Raw genomic sequence first — 17555 nt, forward strand, 5'->3', positions numbered from 1 at the left:
AGACCTCATGGGGTAAATAGGAGTGGTCTTCTCCTTCTGAATCCCCCTCAGAACAGTTATCTTCCTCTTGATTACGATCCGAAACGGGTGGAGGGGGGCTGCCTTTGTGCCCGCCATGGAACGACGTCTGCATGAAATTTTATTGCCACGCAAGGCTCGTCTCTTTTGCTCTACATGACCAGTTCCATTGTGTACAATAACTGGCATGCATAGGAATAAAACATAGTGAGATTATGTAAGGAGTGCATGCACAAATCCAGAGTGATGGTAGCAAACTATGGATAGACCCAAAACCAATGATAGCAGGCAGATAATAGCTTTAGTTAAAAAATACAGATAATGGCTCCTTTAATGTTTGTTTGCACCCAACATGAAACTCATAGTAGACACCGGAGATTAACCAGATAGTAGACAGATAGTATTGATTGCTGCCCAAATATGTACCCCACAACCATTTAAAAACTCAAGTTTCAGCATTAGTTTAGACCTGACTCGGAGTCTAATAGGTGAACACGACGATAATGTAGCATGTCATCATATTAAGCGATGCATAACGTAAGTAGACACAGAAGAGTGCGACCTCTCTTGCGGACCCGTGTAGTCCTCAAGGTCATCTGCTCAGTTGATGATGGTAATGCAGTTGCCGTGGCTGCCGGCAGCGGGGAAGAAGATCTGAGGCGGCGAAAGACAGTTTGGAGAGCGGATCCCTGCTGTGGTGAACCCTTCCGTCGTTGGAGCAGCTGAGCTGGGGTGGAACACAGCGCCGCAGGAGTAGGACAAACCACACAAGATTTTCTTTGACACATATCTGTAACAGAAGTAATTGAGTAAGGGCTTGTTTGAATTTGAGGATTCTAACAATGTAGGGATAGGAAATAGACAGGAATAGGATAGGAATGCACGTGCAAAACAGAGAATTTAGAAACACAGGATTTCTGCCAATCTGGGTGTTTGATTCACAACAATTGGAAGATCACAGGATGCAAAAAAGCATGGTGAGATTAAGTCAAACCACAAGAAAATGTACGGTTATAATGCTATTATGCTACTATCTCTTAGTCTTGTGCTTGATGAATAGGAATATGAAAAGGAGGAGAAGTGGAAATTAGAATTCCTACGGTTTTTCTTTCAAGGAGACACTAAAGGAACAAATCCTACAGTTTTCCTTTGCTCCATTCCTTTGCACCAAAATCATGAGAAGTAGTACCACAGGAAACTTTCCAATTCCGATGTTTTTCATTCACTTTTCCTTTCAAGCACTGGCGATTCTAGTAGGCAGGCTTGAGCAAGGAAAATCCTACACTAAAAAATGTTTTTGTGCTACTTCTATTACTTTGGACCCAGGCCACTGCCATACTAGCTCAACTCCCAGGCCCATCGACAAATGCACAGCTCAAACGCGCAGAGATAAATAATGATGGCGTTCAAGAGAGTCCATCACGGATAGCTAAGTTGCCTGGTACCTCACTGCTTGTCATATAGTACGATAAAATAATCGTATTTCCCGTTACTACGAGTGCTCAGTGGAAAATATATATAACATTTAGAGTAAAAAAGAGATGCAACAAGTGTACAACCTCTTTGGCGAAGCCATGTCGATCTCAGCGTGATTGGGTTGGCCGGTGAGGATGCTCCAACTGACTTGGCTGTCGGAGGAGGGGAAGAAGATCTTAGGCGTCTGGAGATGGATCCCGAGGTACTGCTCCGCTGTGATGGAGGGTTTTGTCGTTGGAGCAGCTCCGGTGAGTTGTACGACGCCGAGGCTGAAGCAGGACAAGAGAGACAACGAACAACGTTAACCTGAGTGGAATTCTAATAGCATCTCCAATACATGACGTAAAATACATAACCACAAAGTGCTAGATGTAAAATACATCAGCCGCGCATCTATGAACTTAACTGTCGAAACTGAATTTAACTGTCGAAACTGAACTTAACTGTCGAAACTGAACTTAACTGTCGAAACTGAATTTTGCTGTCGAAACTGAATTTTGCTGTCGAAACTGAACGCACTAGATAGGTGAGGCTACACGTCGGTCGACTGACTTTTTCATCTCTGGTCAGTCGATTTGTAGCCGTTGGATACGAAATCAAGGGCCTGCGGTTCATCTTCAACCTCCACCCCCCTGAGCCGCCAGCCACCACCGGCCAAATAGCAGCCCCCCGCCGCCCCGCCCGCCCCGAAAACACTCCCCACCGCCGGTCCGCCGCCGCCCCGGCCATCCCTCTAGGCCCCCCATGCCGAGCTTTTTCTTCGGCGATCCCCACGCCACCGCCCCGCCAACGCCGGCGACCACCGCCCCCATCCTGAACCCTAAGATAGATAGTGGGGTACCTCTCCGGCGAGCCCCCCTCCCCGCTGCGGCTGGTTCTTCCTTCACCCCGGCGAGCCCCCCCCACCCCATGAAAATCGACTGACCCAAAAGTCGATTCAGTCGACTGAAGTGTAGCTAAATCGGAGCAGCATTGCAAGCAAGAGCAAGAGCGAGAGCAGCAACGCGAGCAAGAGCAATAGCAAGAGCAGACCAGGCAGGGGACCGAGAGCAAGAGCAGAGCAGCAGCGCGAGCGAGAGATAAAGCAGCAGTAGCTCCTACTGATGTGGATGTCGCCGCCGAGGGAGCGACGCCGTGGAGGAAGTGGCCGGCGATGCCGCCGTGGATGGAGCCGCGCCGTGTCGGCTCGGGACCGAGCGCCGGCAGCACTGTGAGATCGAATCTAGAAGAAAATGCGGCGATAGTCTACATCCTCTTTGGTGGCACCGATTAGGCCGCAGCTTCATCTGAAGAAATGGTGATGATGATGCTCTTCCGGTGGTGCAGGTGAAGACGGCGGTGTGGGAATGGAAGTGGCGCGAAAGACGAGGGGAACGTCAGGGCAGCTCCTTGGAGGTGGAGGACGGGGTGGCTGAGACGGCGGGACGATGAGATCGACGACGGATCCTCATCCGGTACGGTGGATGAGGGACGTCGAGGTGTTGCTGTGGACGACGTCGTCGGGGAAAAGGCTCCGGCTGGGTGGCGGATGGAGCAGGCTGTGGGGTTTCGTCGCGGGTTTTCGCGGCCTCGGTGTACGAATGGGTGGGCGGATGGGATGGCAGTGGGGAACCATGGCTTAGAGACGCGCTTGTCCGAAATGTGGGGTAAGTTACGAAAGTACCCCCACCGATTTGAGGCGGTTCTTTCGGCTCAGGGGTACCACGGGCATTTCGGGTGTCGGGATTTCACAAGAGGTGGGAGTTTTCGCGCGCGTTGTAATTTCTGAATAGCAAGGCGCGGGTTGAGATGGAGGGAGTTGTCGGAGCACAACGAGACAAAGATATATCTTAAATATTTCGGGCTAACAAGGCGCGGGTTGAAGAGGCGGGAGTTTCGCAACATGATGGACAGAGACGCTGGCTTGAATTTTCGGCATAACAAGGCACGGCTTGAAATTTCGTAAGAACAAGCTTAACGTGTACCCAAAAAAAGACAATTTGCACCTCAACACGCACAACACACACACACAAACACCATTTATACTAGAGTAAGGTACACGTGCATTGCACGCATGAGATTTGGCAACCAAATTATGAATAAATACCACATTATAGCATGCAAGCTTTGAGTCATATATGCATGATGTAGATGTTCGTTTAATTCTTATAGTTCATTTCATTCAAAATCATCTAGTTTTTATAAGAAAGCTAATCTATTTTAAGATTCACGGAATTGTGCGTCGTAAGACATAAAGTAAAAACAAATAATGGCAAATCATGTAGAAAAACATTTGGGCAATTCTGATACGGAAGATTCTAGAACAAATAAGAAGTGCTTGTGTTTTGATGTTTGTGCATTATGCTTAAGTTCAACCATGGAGTCTTCTAGATTATACATGTGGCGAAATCTGGTGGAATCTAGATGATATCCAACGGCCAGTAGTGCTCAAATTTGCCATCTTTGGACCATCGGATTCGCCTCATCCAACGACCATCTTTCAAAGTTAAAGTTACCCGCACACAATATAAAAAAAGATAAAATATAATATATATATATATATAGGGGTATAGATATAGATATGTGATGCGAAAGGCGCCCATCATCTCCAATTAGAATAGTGTGTCCATGCACGGATGCGACGTGGCCAAATGATGTCTGCCATCGGTATCTCAAATTCAAATCAGTCTGACCTTGTTCAATGTGTATACATTACAACGTGCTCGTTTCCAAACCACACCGCGCAGATCTCCGTTATATTCATGCATGCATGGGTTTCAAACATCAGGATCTCTTATTCAAATATTTGAATTCAACTTTACATTCATTATGACCTCACCTATTCTTTTACACCCACACAGTAGTCTTCTCTTTATAATTGTACCACTAACTTTCTCTCGTGCATGCATGCACACACAATACCAGTCGGCATTATCCATCGCACGCATACAATCTTTTTCTTCAGGTCGGTCTCCCATGAAGGCACACACCCACACACATCCCCCTCTCCATCATATCGGGCATTCTTTATCTCTCACGCATGCATGCGCAACGATCGATGTTCCTCTATGTATGTGTGTGTATAGCTAGGTCTTTCATAGTTTTCCACACAAACCGATCAATCGATATATCCAGTGAGGTCTCACCCTCTTTCCCACGTCCACATCGATCAATCTATACCTCTCTATATAGGATTAACATATATAGCTAATACACCCACATTAATTATATATCCAACGTCCCCCTCTCATCATCCATGCCTTCCGCTTCATCTCTCAGACGCGTGCACAATGGCGAAGACAGGGGCAGTAAGGGCCCTGCCCCCCTCCCCCCTAACATCACTATATATCGAGGCTAATATGAATGTGATCATTAGACAATTGCTGCTAAAAATGGTTTAAGTTCATGAATTGACCCTCCTCGTAAAGGATTAGCAATGCTTGGCCCCCTAGCTCATTTATTTTTCATGGCTCCGCCACTGCGCGCAACAGCGCACGTGTTCGCCCCCTCTCTCTAAATATCGATCTCGCACTTGTGCATTCCTTCATAGTCTCCCTCCACTCGGCCCCTCGCATCATCTTCTAGCCCCCACCGGATTTTGCCACATGTACAATCTAACAGACTCCATGGTTGAACTTAAGCATAATGCACAAACCTCAAAACAACAGTGGTTCTCTTTTGTTCTAGAATCTTCCATATCATAACTGCCCAAACTTTTTTTCTAGTTGAATTGCCATTATTTGTTTTTACTTTATGCTTTACAACGCACAATTCCATGAATCATAAAATAGATTAAGGGCTTCTTTGATTCAAAGGATTCTCAAAGGAATTTTGGAGGATTCTAATCATTAGGAATTTTTCCTATCTTGGTTGTTTGATTCGTAGGATTGTAAACCATAGGAATTTTTCCATATGATTCATTTGCACTAGATTTCATAGGAAACATCCCATCCACTCAAACCTCTTTGAAAGAATTCTGCGTTTTTTCTATGCACAATCAAACACTCGTACAATCCTGTAGGATTCAAGACGACATTCCACTATAATCCCATGTTTTTCCTATTCCCGCGTTCTTAGCTTTTTTATAAAAACTAATTGATTTTGAATGAGATGAACTATAAGAATTAAACGAAGGGCTACATCAGGCATAGATGACTCAGAGCTTACATGCTATAGTGTGGTATTTATTCATAATTTGGTTGCAAAATCTGATGCGTGCAATGCACGTGTACCTTACTAGTACTTCGAGTATGTGCAAAACACGTAAATTAGAATACCAATGGCACGCTACACAGTGTCTCTCTTACAGTTCATGAAGCCACGTGGCACATGTGGAGGCGTTGATGCGACCTCCTTGCATGGATTGATCACAGTGACGTGCTGCTGGTTCCAAAAGAATGTACTCGTCCTCCCTGAGCCATACTGGCGGTACATCCACGAAGCGAAGATGTGCACGCACGCCACGCACTCACTCATTCCCTCACACGCACACGCGGGTACATAGGGGGACGCAATTTTGTACCAAGATCCACCCCATGTGATAATTTGACGCGTGTAAAGTCGTTCACTTCATTGATGGTCAATTAATACAGCGCATGCAAATTGAGTGGACGTGAGGGCGGAAGAAAGACATTATTACTCCACTGCGCGCATGCGAATAGTTAAATCGTGGGTTGCTAGTAGTACTTCCATTGGTCTCCTTCGTATTTTGTGCCAATTTTTTACAGTAACATAATATTTACGCATTTGAGCAGTGTAGTACTTGAAATTTATGTTCCGCTAAACTCATCGGGAGCCGTTTCGGGCCACGAAACCAAAACCATCAATTAATCTTTACCTTGTTCCCATCACATTCGAAAGCCTGCTCACACCTACTAGTACGTACCAAACCTGAACGTGTTCCCACTATGCAGGTATTAGTACTAGTGCTAGTACTTAGGTTATAAAAAGGGGAACTACCTAACCGAAAATTACTCTACCTTTCCTCCTCATAAGTGCTTCTTCTTCATCCGTCGTTGCCATGGCCGGTGAGCAGAGCTCTAGGTCGAGAACTACTCGTAACAAGGGAGCGGCAACCAAGGCTGCAGAAAAAAAAGAGGGCTCGCCGCCACGCAGAGACCTCGAAAGATCTCTCACGGGCAGGTGATGGCTCCCAGGAGCGCCCTAGCCGCGGAGGCGAACATGCCGAGCCGGCGGAGCTGGAGTCGTTATCCCTCGACGGCATGCCCGATCAGCTCAATAAGCAGAAGGAGTTCATCCAAGGCTTGATGGAGTTGCTAAAGGAGAGCCTCGACGACATGCCCGCTGAGCTCAATCAGCAGGGGGAGTTGACCGCCGGCTTGGTGATGCTGCTGAAGAAGAGCATTGCCTTGGAGAAGAAGGCGACCGGCGAAATCCTGCGACTTCAGGAGGACAAGGCGAAGCTCTGCCACGAGATCGACCTGTTGAAGGAGAAGAACGCCAGCTGGAAGAAGCTGCATGAGAATAGTAGTTCCTCGATGAAGATGTTGCAGGCCCTCATCATGGAACAGAAGGAGGAGTTGGCGAAGCTCCGCATCGAGCACCCGGCTGCTGTCAAGGTACGTAATGCGACCGTGGAACAGATGATGAAGGCTCGCGTCGAGAAATCCTGTGTCATGGACAGAATGAAGAAGATGGTGGAGGAGACGCGCAAGGAGATGGAGGTCGTGGAGGCGATGAAGAAGCAGTTACGAATCCGCGGTGAATTAGATCATTTGGGGTGATAATCTTCCTTCTTCTCTTGCTCCTGTGTTTCATCTTTTGCTTCGGGTGTTTCGCCGCACGTGTCATGTTCTCTCGTCCCAGGACTGTGGTGTACTCAACATCTAGCCCAGCGACCCACTCATCATCTGAGTCTTCGAACATGCATCTGAAGCGAGAAAGGCATCCTTTCACCGTCGCGGAAGAACGGGTGTAGATGACATCGAACTCATCGCCGGTGATGGTTCTAACCTTGTACTCACCGCCGATCGTGGAGATTTGGGACGCCATGGATTTGGGAGGAGGGTTAGGATTAGTGGAACTGCCGTAATGTGAATGGATGGGACGACTAGGAGCGAACCGCCGTAGTATTGAAGGACGTGTGGGGACGAGTAGGAGCGAACTGCCAGCGTGCGAACGGCAGGGTAGTGGCTTTCCATTCTCCCATGATACGGGCTTCCGAGAGCCCTTGGATCTGAGATCAAACGGTTGCATGGCGTGATTCTAGACCTATGGGTGAATATCCTATCCTGGAGGGTTATTCTGCAAATTTTCAGCAACTTAGCATGCGACCGTTTGATCTCAGATCCAAGGGCTGCCAGCAACCCGTATGATGGTCGCGCCTACCACGACCGTCGCGTCGCCCGCGCGGTCGCGCCCTTGGAGATTTAACACGGTGCGTTAGGCTATCTGATGTTGGCATGTCATACATAGTCATCACTTAGTCACTCATACTACAACAAGGTTGGCTATAAGGTTGGCTATAAGTGTAATTTTTTTACTCCTCTCTATCTCTTTCTTCGTACTCCCTCCGTCCCATAATATAAGAACATTTTTTACACTAGTGTAGTGCCAAAAAAGTTCTTATATTATGGGACACATGGAGTACTAGTATTTATTGCATTTGCCAAGGAGTGACCTCTTCCAATGAAATGGTGTTGCTAAGTTTGCTTCATTTAATTAGCTATAGACTCAAAATTGTCTTTTCATCTAGGTACACGCGCTTAGCACCGTTTCTTCATTGGGTCACCAAACTAGTCTCTCTCTTCTTGATTAACTTGCGACATCAGACTTTATGCCTATGTGGCAAGCTTAAGCACCTGTAGGAGCAAGTAAAAGTAAGTACAATAGTGCGCTTTACATGGCATTTTTGCATATGTGGAGGAAAGAGAGGCAAGGAAAAAGTGGAGAAGTGGGCTCTCATGCAAGAGCCAGCCTCTACTACATGGTGGAGCATTGGGAGAGGCACCTGTATGGAGGTGGTCAGGAACCGGGAGACTCATGCCGGTCGTAGCGGCGCAGTTAAAATGATAATGGCAAGTCAAATCAAGGGGCCCCACCTGTCCAGCAGTAACTCGCTGTCAAATCACACAGCCCTACGTTTGCAACAGCCTACTCCCTCGTCTTCTCGCGTCTCTGTCGAACCGACTAGGCGGAATTGCCTCGCCTACCGCACAGGAAAAGCCCCGCCCTTGACTTTTAAATAGTATACAGTATACTAATTTTGTATCCATGGATTGCGCCCGCGCCATGGAGCAAAGCGTCTAGAAAACGGTGGTACACATGTACGGAGTATACAGCACGCCCGCCGCGTTCGCGTCGCACCCCAGACGGTCGGTCGGTCTGGCACGCTGCTCTCCGAATGGAAGACACGTCATATTGCGTTTGCACACAGATGTGGGACGGCAATTGAGAACCGACAATAGGCACACTCCCCGGCCCCGCAAGTCGGGTGACTTAATAGAAGAGGGAGACGAGCGATAGTACTAGAGAAGTGTTGTACTACGTTGGTGCCTGGACGATCCCTGCAAGACACGGAAGATCAGTTCGTCCATGCATGTGACCAGACTCCAGCAGACACGCCTGGATTGGCTATCATCTACATATCGTGCAGGCTGTGTTGTACATGGCTGTAGTTGTGGTGAGAAATCTAAAAAAAGGTTTCTTGTCATCTCGCAAAATTAGGTGTCATGTGCTTCGGATCACTGCGAGGGTTAAACATCGACAACTGAGTTGGGCTAGTCATTGGGGGCACATGCACGAATAGTGACTACTCGGCTGCCATCTAGGTCAAGGCGGCTATGTTAATTAGGACATCTATCGACGGACCCCTTTTCTACGAGTTTATCTTTAATTTGAGCTTTGTTCCTCGTCTAGTTTGTCCGTCGGGATTCATGTTGTCTCCTTTGGGCAGTGAGGTTATGATTTCTTGTCATGTGGCATTTTTTCGTGTGATATGTTATAATCCGGCGCTTCAGATCAAAATGACGACAACTGCGCCTCCGGGCCACGTGCATGAAGACTTCTCGACAGTCATTGACGAGGTCAAGCCGGCTCCGGTAGACAAAACAAAACTAGTACTACTCCACTATATAGGCAGGAGCCTCCGCGCTTGCTTGCTAGTGTTGCTCTCTTCGCACATAAACTATGCGTTATACGTTGCAAAAATAATATAATTTGAAAGTACATTCAGATACGAACCAAACAATACAATTTTTGGTGACATGCATTCACATTTTGCTTGTCAAATACAGTACGTGGTCAAACTTTGACCCAAAATACGCAAAACAACAAAAAATACTTCCAAGACCAGCGCCGCTCTTCCGCTCTTCTCCTCTTAAACCACCGCCGCTCCTCTCCTGTTCCAATCTAAATGCAGCGCCGCTCCTCTCCTCTTCCATTTCAAAACCACCGCCCCTCCTCTCCTGTTCCAGTCCAAAACCAGCGTCGCTCCTCTCCCGTTCTAATCCAAACCCAGCGCTGCTCCTCTCCTCTTCCATTCAAAAACCACCGCCGGCGAGTGAAGGTGCTTTGGAGAAGTAGATCGATGGAGGAGTACAACCGATATGTGAGGATCGCAGACGGCGACCCTGTGAAGCTAGCTAGGATGTTGGAGATACAGTCTTGGTTTGACAACAAGGACCAACTGGCGGCGACGGCGACATCCATGGCCAAATATCTGCAACAGAGCGAAAAGGCGGTGATACTCCCAGAGGGAGTCGCGCCGGAGTACATAGAGCTGCTCGTCTGGGCCATGGAGCAAACAGATTCACCGAATCCGATCGTGAGGAAGGGGTGGTGGGAGTATCGATCCCAGATGGAGCATCCACCAGAAATTGAACGATCGAGCATCTACAGGGTGCCGTTTGTGAGGGTGTCCTGCCAGAGCGAGCCGGTGGAGTCTTCGTCGACCGAACCCAACTGCAAGAGGAGAAAAGCAGTTGGCCCGACGACGCTTCCCCGCCATCGTCTCCCTCGCCGTTCACATCGTCTCACGGGGCGGCTGTCTGCCGCCGAGGAATAGGAGGGGGCTGCCCCCCCGGCCCAATAGTCGGGTGGGTTGTGAATTGTCAGGAGGAGCTTAGGGTTGTCAGTATTTGCAGGTTGTGAATTGTGTTTTGTGTTGTGTATTTTGAGATTACTTTCAGATATGAATGTCTTTTGAATTTCAGATTTGTAGTATTGAGCATATGAAGTATTTTATGAATTCTAGAGATCTATTTTTAGCACTTAAAAAAAGTAGTTTCATAGGAGTATAAAAGTGCAGACAATGTGATTCTCAGAGAAGAAACTGCAAGTTTCAGTTTCAGATAAGAAACTGCAAGTTCAGCTTCAGATAAGAAACTGCAACTTTCAGAGGCAGAGCATTTATATTAACATGGCCTTTTCAAACAGGGTTAACATCATGTTGGATGTTTTATTCATGGTCGAAAATGGAACTACCAGCCAGTTAACATCATGCTGATCAACATTCATGCATAGCACATCTTCATATGATGCACAGTCAAAATGCCCACACAATGTCGAGTGTGCGAAACACAGAGAAAACGAGGGACGAAGTTTTGGCAAGTGTTGGACGTGGTTTTGGGCTGCCCCGTCTAGGCCTTCTCCCTCCTCCCTGCGGCCGGCTCTGCTGCCGCGCAGGCCTCACCGCCCCACCATACTCCAATTGCTGGCCTAGCCATCCCTCTACTCACGCACACCTGATGTTATTCTCCGGCGACGGCAGACGAACCAGTAAACCCTCGTACAGTCGTACTCCCCTCCGCATGGGAAACAAGTGCCAAGTCTTCCCTGCCTCCGTGTCGTTCCCTTCCTAGGCCTCGCCGTCGTCCACCACCCTGGTGCTCTCGGCGCGGCCTGGTCAACGTGGTCAACGACCGACATGCATCTGAAGTGGACTGTACGTGGAGAGGCCGACAGCTGGGTCAACGGCCGCACGCAAGGAAATGCCTCCTTATTACGCGCAAAATAATGATTCCTCCACCTGACATCAGGGACCCACCGAAAGGGCCTCTGTATTTTGCGAAAAAAACGTTACCGTCGCTGACAGCTCGGACCCACCAGCTATATCTTTGCACGCAAGGAAGTGCCTCCTTATGACGCACAAAAAAATGAATACTCCCCCTGCTAGCTGGGACCACCATGGTGGGAGGCTGACTTGTGGGCCTACTAAGTTGACTGGGACGGGGGCCTTTGTCAACTTTAGTCAATATGAACGATTCTAGCTCCAGTGACCGTACGATGTCCATCCAACGGCTGTAGTGCTTCTTCAACCTCTGGTCTTCTTGCTCCAGCCGCCCAAAGCAGCGCCGGTCGTGCCGCATGCTCCTGCCTCCCGTGGCCGGCTGTGTTGCCGCGGAGGCCTCACCGCCCCCTACTATTCCCACCGCTGGCTAGGCCCTGCGGCGACGGTAGCCTCACACCACAGCTGAACCAGTGAACCCTCGTACTCCTCTCCGCGTGGGCTTCCACTGCCGCGTCTTCCCCGGCTCCGCGTCGTCCCCTTCCTAGGCCTCGCCGTCGTCCACCGCCGTGGTGCTCTCCGCGCGGCGTGGTCAATGAGGTCAAGGAACGACTTCCATCGGAAGAGTATTGTACGTGGAGAGGCTGACAGCTGGGTCCACGGCCACAGCCCAGTTTATTTGTGATTTGCCAAGTAAGTCGCTTTGTCAGGCCTGTTGGGCCGCAAATCTTTCAAGACGAGGAGAGCTTTCATTCGGCTGGCCGAGAAAATGGCCCGTCAGTAATGAGAAATGGGTTGTACATTTTTAAAACACATCAAACCGGCAATTACTTTCAAATATCTTTTTTTTCATTTCGAGATTTTAAATTACATTAATTTTTATGCGTGGAGAATTTGTTGGATTTTATATTGATATACATTTATTTTTAAAATCAGTTTGAATGTGAGTCAAAATTTCGGGATTAAAAACAGTTCGGACCGCACCAAAATATGCAAAATTTCGTATAATTTTTTAACCGTGGCCACAATATGGGCTATAATGCTAACAAAAAGAATATGGGCTCCAAAAAACCTTAATAATTAGCAAATGGGCTATAAATTATTAGAAATAATGACAGATGGGCTGTATGCTGTTTTCCACAGATTTGAGGCTTTCCTAAAAAAAAGGTTGACGCACAAGCAGTGACTGTTGGATGGCCATCCAACGGCCGTCGTGCTTCTTCAATCTCTGCTCTCCCTGCTCCAGCCGCTCAAACAAGCGCCGACGGGACTGCCTGCTCCCTCCTCCCCACAGTCTGCTCTGCTGCCGCGCAGGCCTCACCGCCCCACCGTACTCCCATCGCTGGCCTAGCCATCCCTCTACTCACCCACACATGCTATTATTCTCTGGTGACGACGGACGAACCAGTAAACCCACGTACAGTCGTACTCCCCTCCGCGTGGGAAACAACTGCCGAGTCTTCCCTACCTCTGTGGCGTTCCCTTCCTAGGCCTCGCCGTCGTCCACCGCCCTGGTGCTCTCGGCGCGGCCTGGTCAACATAGTCAACGACCAACATGCATCTGAAGTGGACTGTACGTGGAGAGGCTGACAGCTGGGTCCACGGCCGCAGCAAGGAAGTGCCTCCTTATTACGCGCAAAATAATTATTCCTCCACCTGACAGCGGGGACCCACCAGATGGGCCACCGTATTTCATGAAAAAAATGTTTCCCCCTGACTGCTGGGACCCACCAACTACATCTTCGCACGCAAGGAAGTGCGTTCGGGCAAAAAAACGATTCGCCCCCCTGACTGCTGGGACCCACCAGCTACATCTTCGCATGCAAGGAAGTGCCTGACAGTCGGGACCCACCTGGTCAAAGCGTACGTAGCGTTGTCATTCTGATCACGAACGTGTACGTACATACTGGTCAATGTAGAGGCGCGCATGTGTCGTAGTAGAGGCGCGCACGTAGCATGTACATGTACGTACAGCGGCCAGTGCGCAAGAAAGAAAATACGACCACATACGTACATACGGGCAGGGTCTCGAGCGCCTATTCGCGCATACGTACGGCCAGGGATCGTGTACATGGCTGGGTCGGAACGGAGAAACAGCGTCGTCGTCGTGTTCATGGGGAGCCAACCGGCTGGGTCGGAATGGAATGCGTCGTCGTGTTCATCGGGAGGGCTTGGATGGAATAGCCGATGGAAACGAGGCCTGGCATACCGCAGAACGGAGGAAACGGCCTTGTGTTCGACCGGCCATGTTTGAAACGGGATCCTGTTCATCGGGAGGGGTCTGGCGTACTGCAAAACGGAGGAAACGGACCTCCTACGGTCGAAATGGGGGTCCTGTTGATTGGGAGGGGTGTGGCGTACCGCAAAATGGAGGAAACTGACTTGTGTTGGAGCGCTACGGTCGAAACGGGGGTCCTGTTCATCGGGAGGGGTGTGGCGTACCACAAAACGGGACTCCACGAGATACTGTTCATCTCCACCGTCGACCCCCTCCAGCCTCCACGGGCTACTGTTCATCCACCGTCGACCTCCTCCAGCCTCCACTTGCGACTGTTCATCCACGGGCTCCTGTTCATCCAGCCTCCACTGCGCGCTACTCCACCGGCTACTGTTCAACCAGCCCTCTCCACGGGCTCCTGTTCAACCACCCCTCCACGGGCGACTGTTCATCCAGCCCTCACCGTCTACTGTTCATCCAGCCCTCCACGGGGTGGTCCTGTTCATCCAGCCCTCCACGGGGTCCTGTTCATCCAGCAACAACCGGCTTGATCGATCGGGGTCCTACTCATCCAGAGGCAACACCACGGGGTCCTGTTCATCCAAACACGCCCAGCAATGCTCATTGTTCATCCAGAGGCAACATCGATCGGCTTCAGTTAGCAACAGTAGCGAAGGAATCGCTCGATCGGGTTCAGTTAACAGCCATCGATCGATCGCTCGGGTTCAGTAACGCGTAGCCTGCAGTGCAATCGCTCGGGTTCAGTTAGAGCCCAACGCCTTGCTTGGGTTCAGTTAGAGCCCAACGCCTTGCACACATGCGCGTACGTGTACGAGAGAAACGCGCATCGCTCGGCCCCCGACCACCCACCGTAACCGGGAACTCCCCGAAATTTTCCTCGCCCTCGCTTCTACCACGGTTTTTTCCGTCATGGACGGCCCAAAAAATGTCATGCAACTGCGTCTCCGGCCCGCCCAGGACGAAAAGCCCATTTTCTGTCATGATTTTTTGTCATAGAAGTAGGAGCCCACCACATCTATGATGATACTGGGTTTTGTCACAATTATTGTCATAGAAGTGTCATATGTATGACATAATTTTTTTCGTTCGACCCAAAATGTCACGGATGTGTCTTTTTTTTGTAGTGTAATATAGTTGGATCATATGGTGTTTCTCCCTCTCTATCTTGTTGTGATGAATTGAGTTTTCCCTTTGAGATTTCGTTCTTATTAGATCGAATACTTTTATGGATTTGAGCACTTGATATATGTCTTGCATATGAATACCCATGGTGACAATGGGGTATTATATTGATTCACTTGAGATATGTTTTGGCTCTCAACTCGCGGATTCCTGAGGTGACATTGGGGTAATCTATGCATAGGGGTTGATGCACGTTCTCGTCTTTTGTTTCTCCGGTAGAAATCTTGGGGCACTCTTTGAGATTCTTTGTGTTGGATTGAGTATTATGAATCTAAATTTGCTTGGGTGTTATTTTAGTACGAACTCTTGATAGATCGATCGGAAAGAATAACTTGTGTTATTTCAGTATGAACTCTTGATAGATCGATCAGAAAGAATAACTTGGTGTTATTTTAGTACAAACTCTTGGATAGATCAATCGGAAAGAATAGCGACAAACAATTTCTTTTATGTTCTCCGCTAGATAGGAACTTTGGAGTGATTCTTCATCGCATTTTGAGGGATGGTTATGTGATCCAATTAGATTAGCATTGTGGAGAGATTGCACTAGTGAATGTACTGATCCTAGGCCTCATTTTCAAGCTTTGCAATACCGTTTGTGCTGACTTTTGTTATTTGCTACCTTGCTGTTTTTATTGTTCCTATTACAAAAATCAATATCTACTATCCGTATTACACTTTTATCACCATCTCTTTGCCAAACTAGTGCACCTATTTGTATTTGGTGTGTTGGGACAAAAGAGACTTTTTATTATTTGGTGCAGGGTTGTTTGAGAGAGACCATATTCATCCTACACCTCCCACGGATTGATAAACCTTAGGTCATCCACTCGAGGGAAATTTCTTACTGTCCTACAAATCTCTGCGCTTGGAGGCCCAACATGAGTCTACAAGAACAAGTTGTGTAGTAGACATCATATATCCAGTTGGATATGAGTGGGCATGAGTTATTATTGTTGACTTCACCCTTGAGGTGAATACGTTGGGAGGCGAAACTATAAGTCCATATGTTCCTATGTGTCTGGTTGAAACTTTTTGTTCATGGGTATGTTGTGAGTGTTAGCAATCATAGAAGGTTAAATGATGGTTGAGTATGGCACTTGCCTAAAGGCTCTGACACGTGACCCTTCCAGAAAATATGATGAATTGTAGTTGCAAAGTTGACTGAGAACATAGTTTGTTGGTTTTCAATAGAGTTTATGCTTTATACTTCTATGTTGTGATGAATTGTTACTTGTTCATGAGAAGTTATACGATAAAGTTATGTGATAAAGTTTTATGATAAAGTCTCTTGCCGTTATAATAATATGCATGATGCTTCTATGTCTGTATTTTGTTTTTTTATCGACACCTCTATCTCTAAGCATGTGGGCATGTTTTTCGATATCGGTTTTTCGCTTGAGGACAAACGAGGTCTAAGCTTGGGGGAGTTGATATGTCCATTTTGCATCATGTTTTCCTATTGTTATTTGGAATATTTTTATGCAAAATAATGCTTTATGGAGTAATTGTAATGCCTTTTCTCTCATAATATGCAAGGTTTACACAAAGATGGAGAATGTCGGTAGCTGGAATTCTGGACCCGAAAAAGCTACGTCATAGTTACCTATTCTGCACATCTCCAAATGAGCTGAAAATTTACGGAGAATTGTTTTGGAATACATGAAAAATACTGGAGCAAATAACTAGCGTAGGGGGCCACCCTGGTGAGCACAAGACACCAGGGCGCGCCGTGGTGGGTTGTGCCCTCCTCGGCCCACCTCCGGTGCCCATCTTCTGGTATATGGGTCATATTTACCTAGAAAAAATCAGAGGGAGACTTTTGGGATGAAGCGCCGCTGCCTCGAGGTGGAAATTGGGAAGGATCACTTTTGCCCTCCTGCGGAGCAATTCCGCTCGGGAAACTTCTTAGTGGTGTAATCATGTGAACTTGATTGGTACTACAGTCTCTAACGCATCACTTTGAAAGTGTATTGGTGAAGTAATTAATGTCATATTTGATCTCACCTTGTCATACATAGTTTGATTGCATCTACTTAAAACAATCTATTCTCGGTAGTATTTCTAGGAGGTGCAAGCTATAAAATTCTTTTATAGCTCATCAGACATTCGCTAGATTTGTAACTCAAAAATTCTTTTCTGCAATCCAATTGTAGAGACATAATTTTCTTGTTACATTAATTTCTACTTCATTCTAAAAACCTTTTAAAACACTTCAAAAGATCCAGATTTATGTCTCAATTAATAAATATAAATATCTACTTGAGTCATCCTTGAAGATAGATAAATCCACTGCTTGCAACAACACTTATTCGACTACACACATCGATATGCATATTGCCAATTATTTTGTTTCTCATTCTATATTGCCCGTGAACTATATTTTAGTTTACTTCACTAATTGGACAAAATTTGCAAGCGTCAGATGATTCTTAGTCAGATGGCTTCAAAATTCATCACTATGAAATTTCTCCATCTAGTTTCTCCAATGTGACATGTAGTGCCACACAGATGTGGTGTTCTTTTAGTCTTGCAGCATTTAGCGTCAGTGTTACGGATGTTCAGTTTTATTATCAATATTCATAACATACATCTTATTCACAATAAGAGTATGCCCTTTTGTTCATAACATCGAACAACTATTGTTCTGTCGTGGACAACCTCCTTCATAACGTCAAACAACTATTGTTCTGT

The sequence above is a fragment of the Aegilops tauschii genome, chromosome 1, assembly GCF_002575655.3.
Source record: "Aegilops tauschii subsp. strangulata cultivar AL8/78 chromosome 1, Aet v6.0, whole genome shotgun sequence".
In the NCBI taxonomy this organism is placed as follows: Eukaryota; Viridiplantae; Streptophyta; class Magnoliopsida; order Poales; family Poaceae; genus Aegilops; species Aegilops tauschii.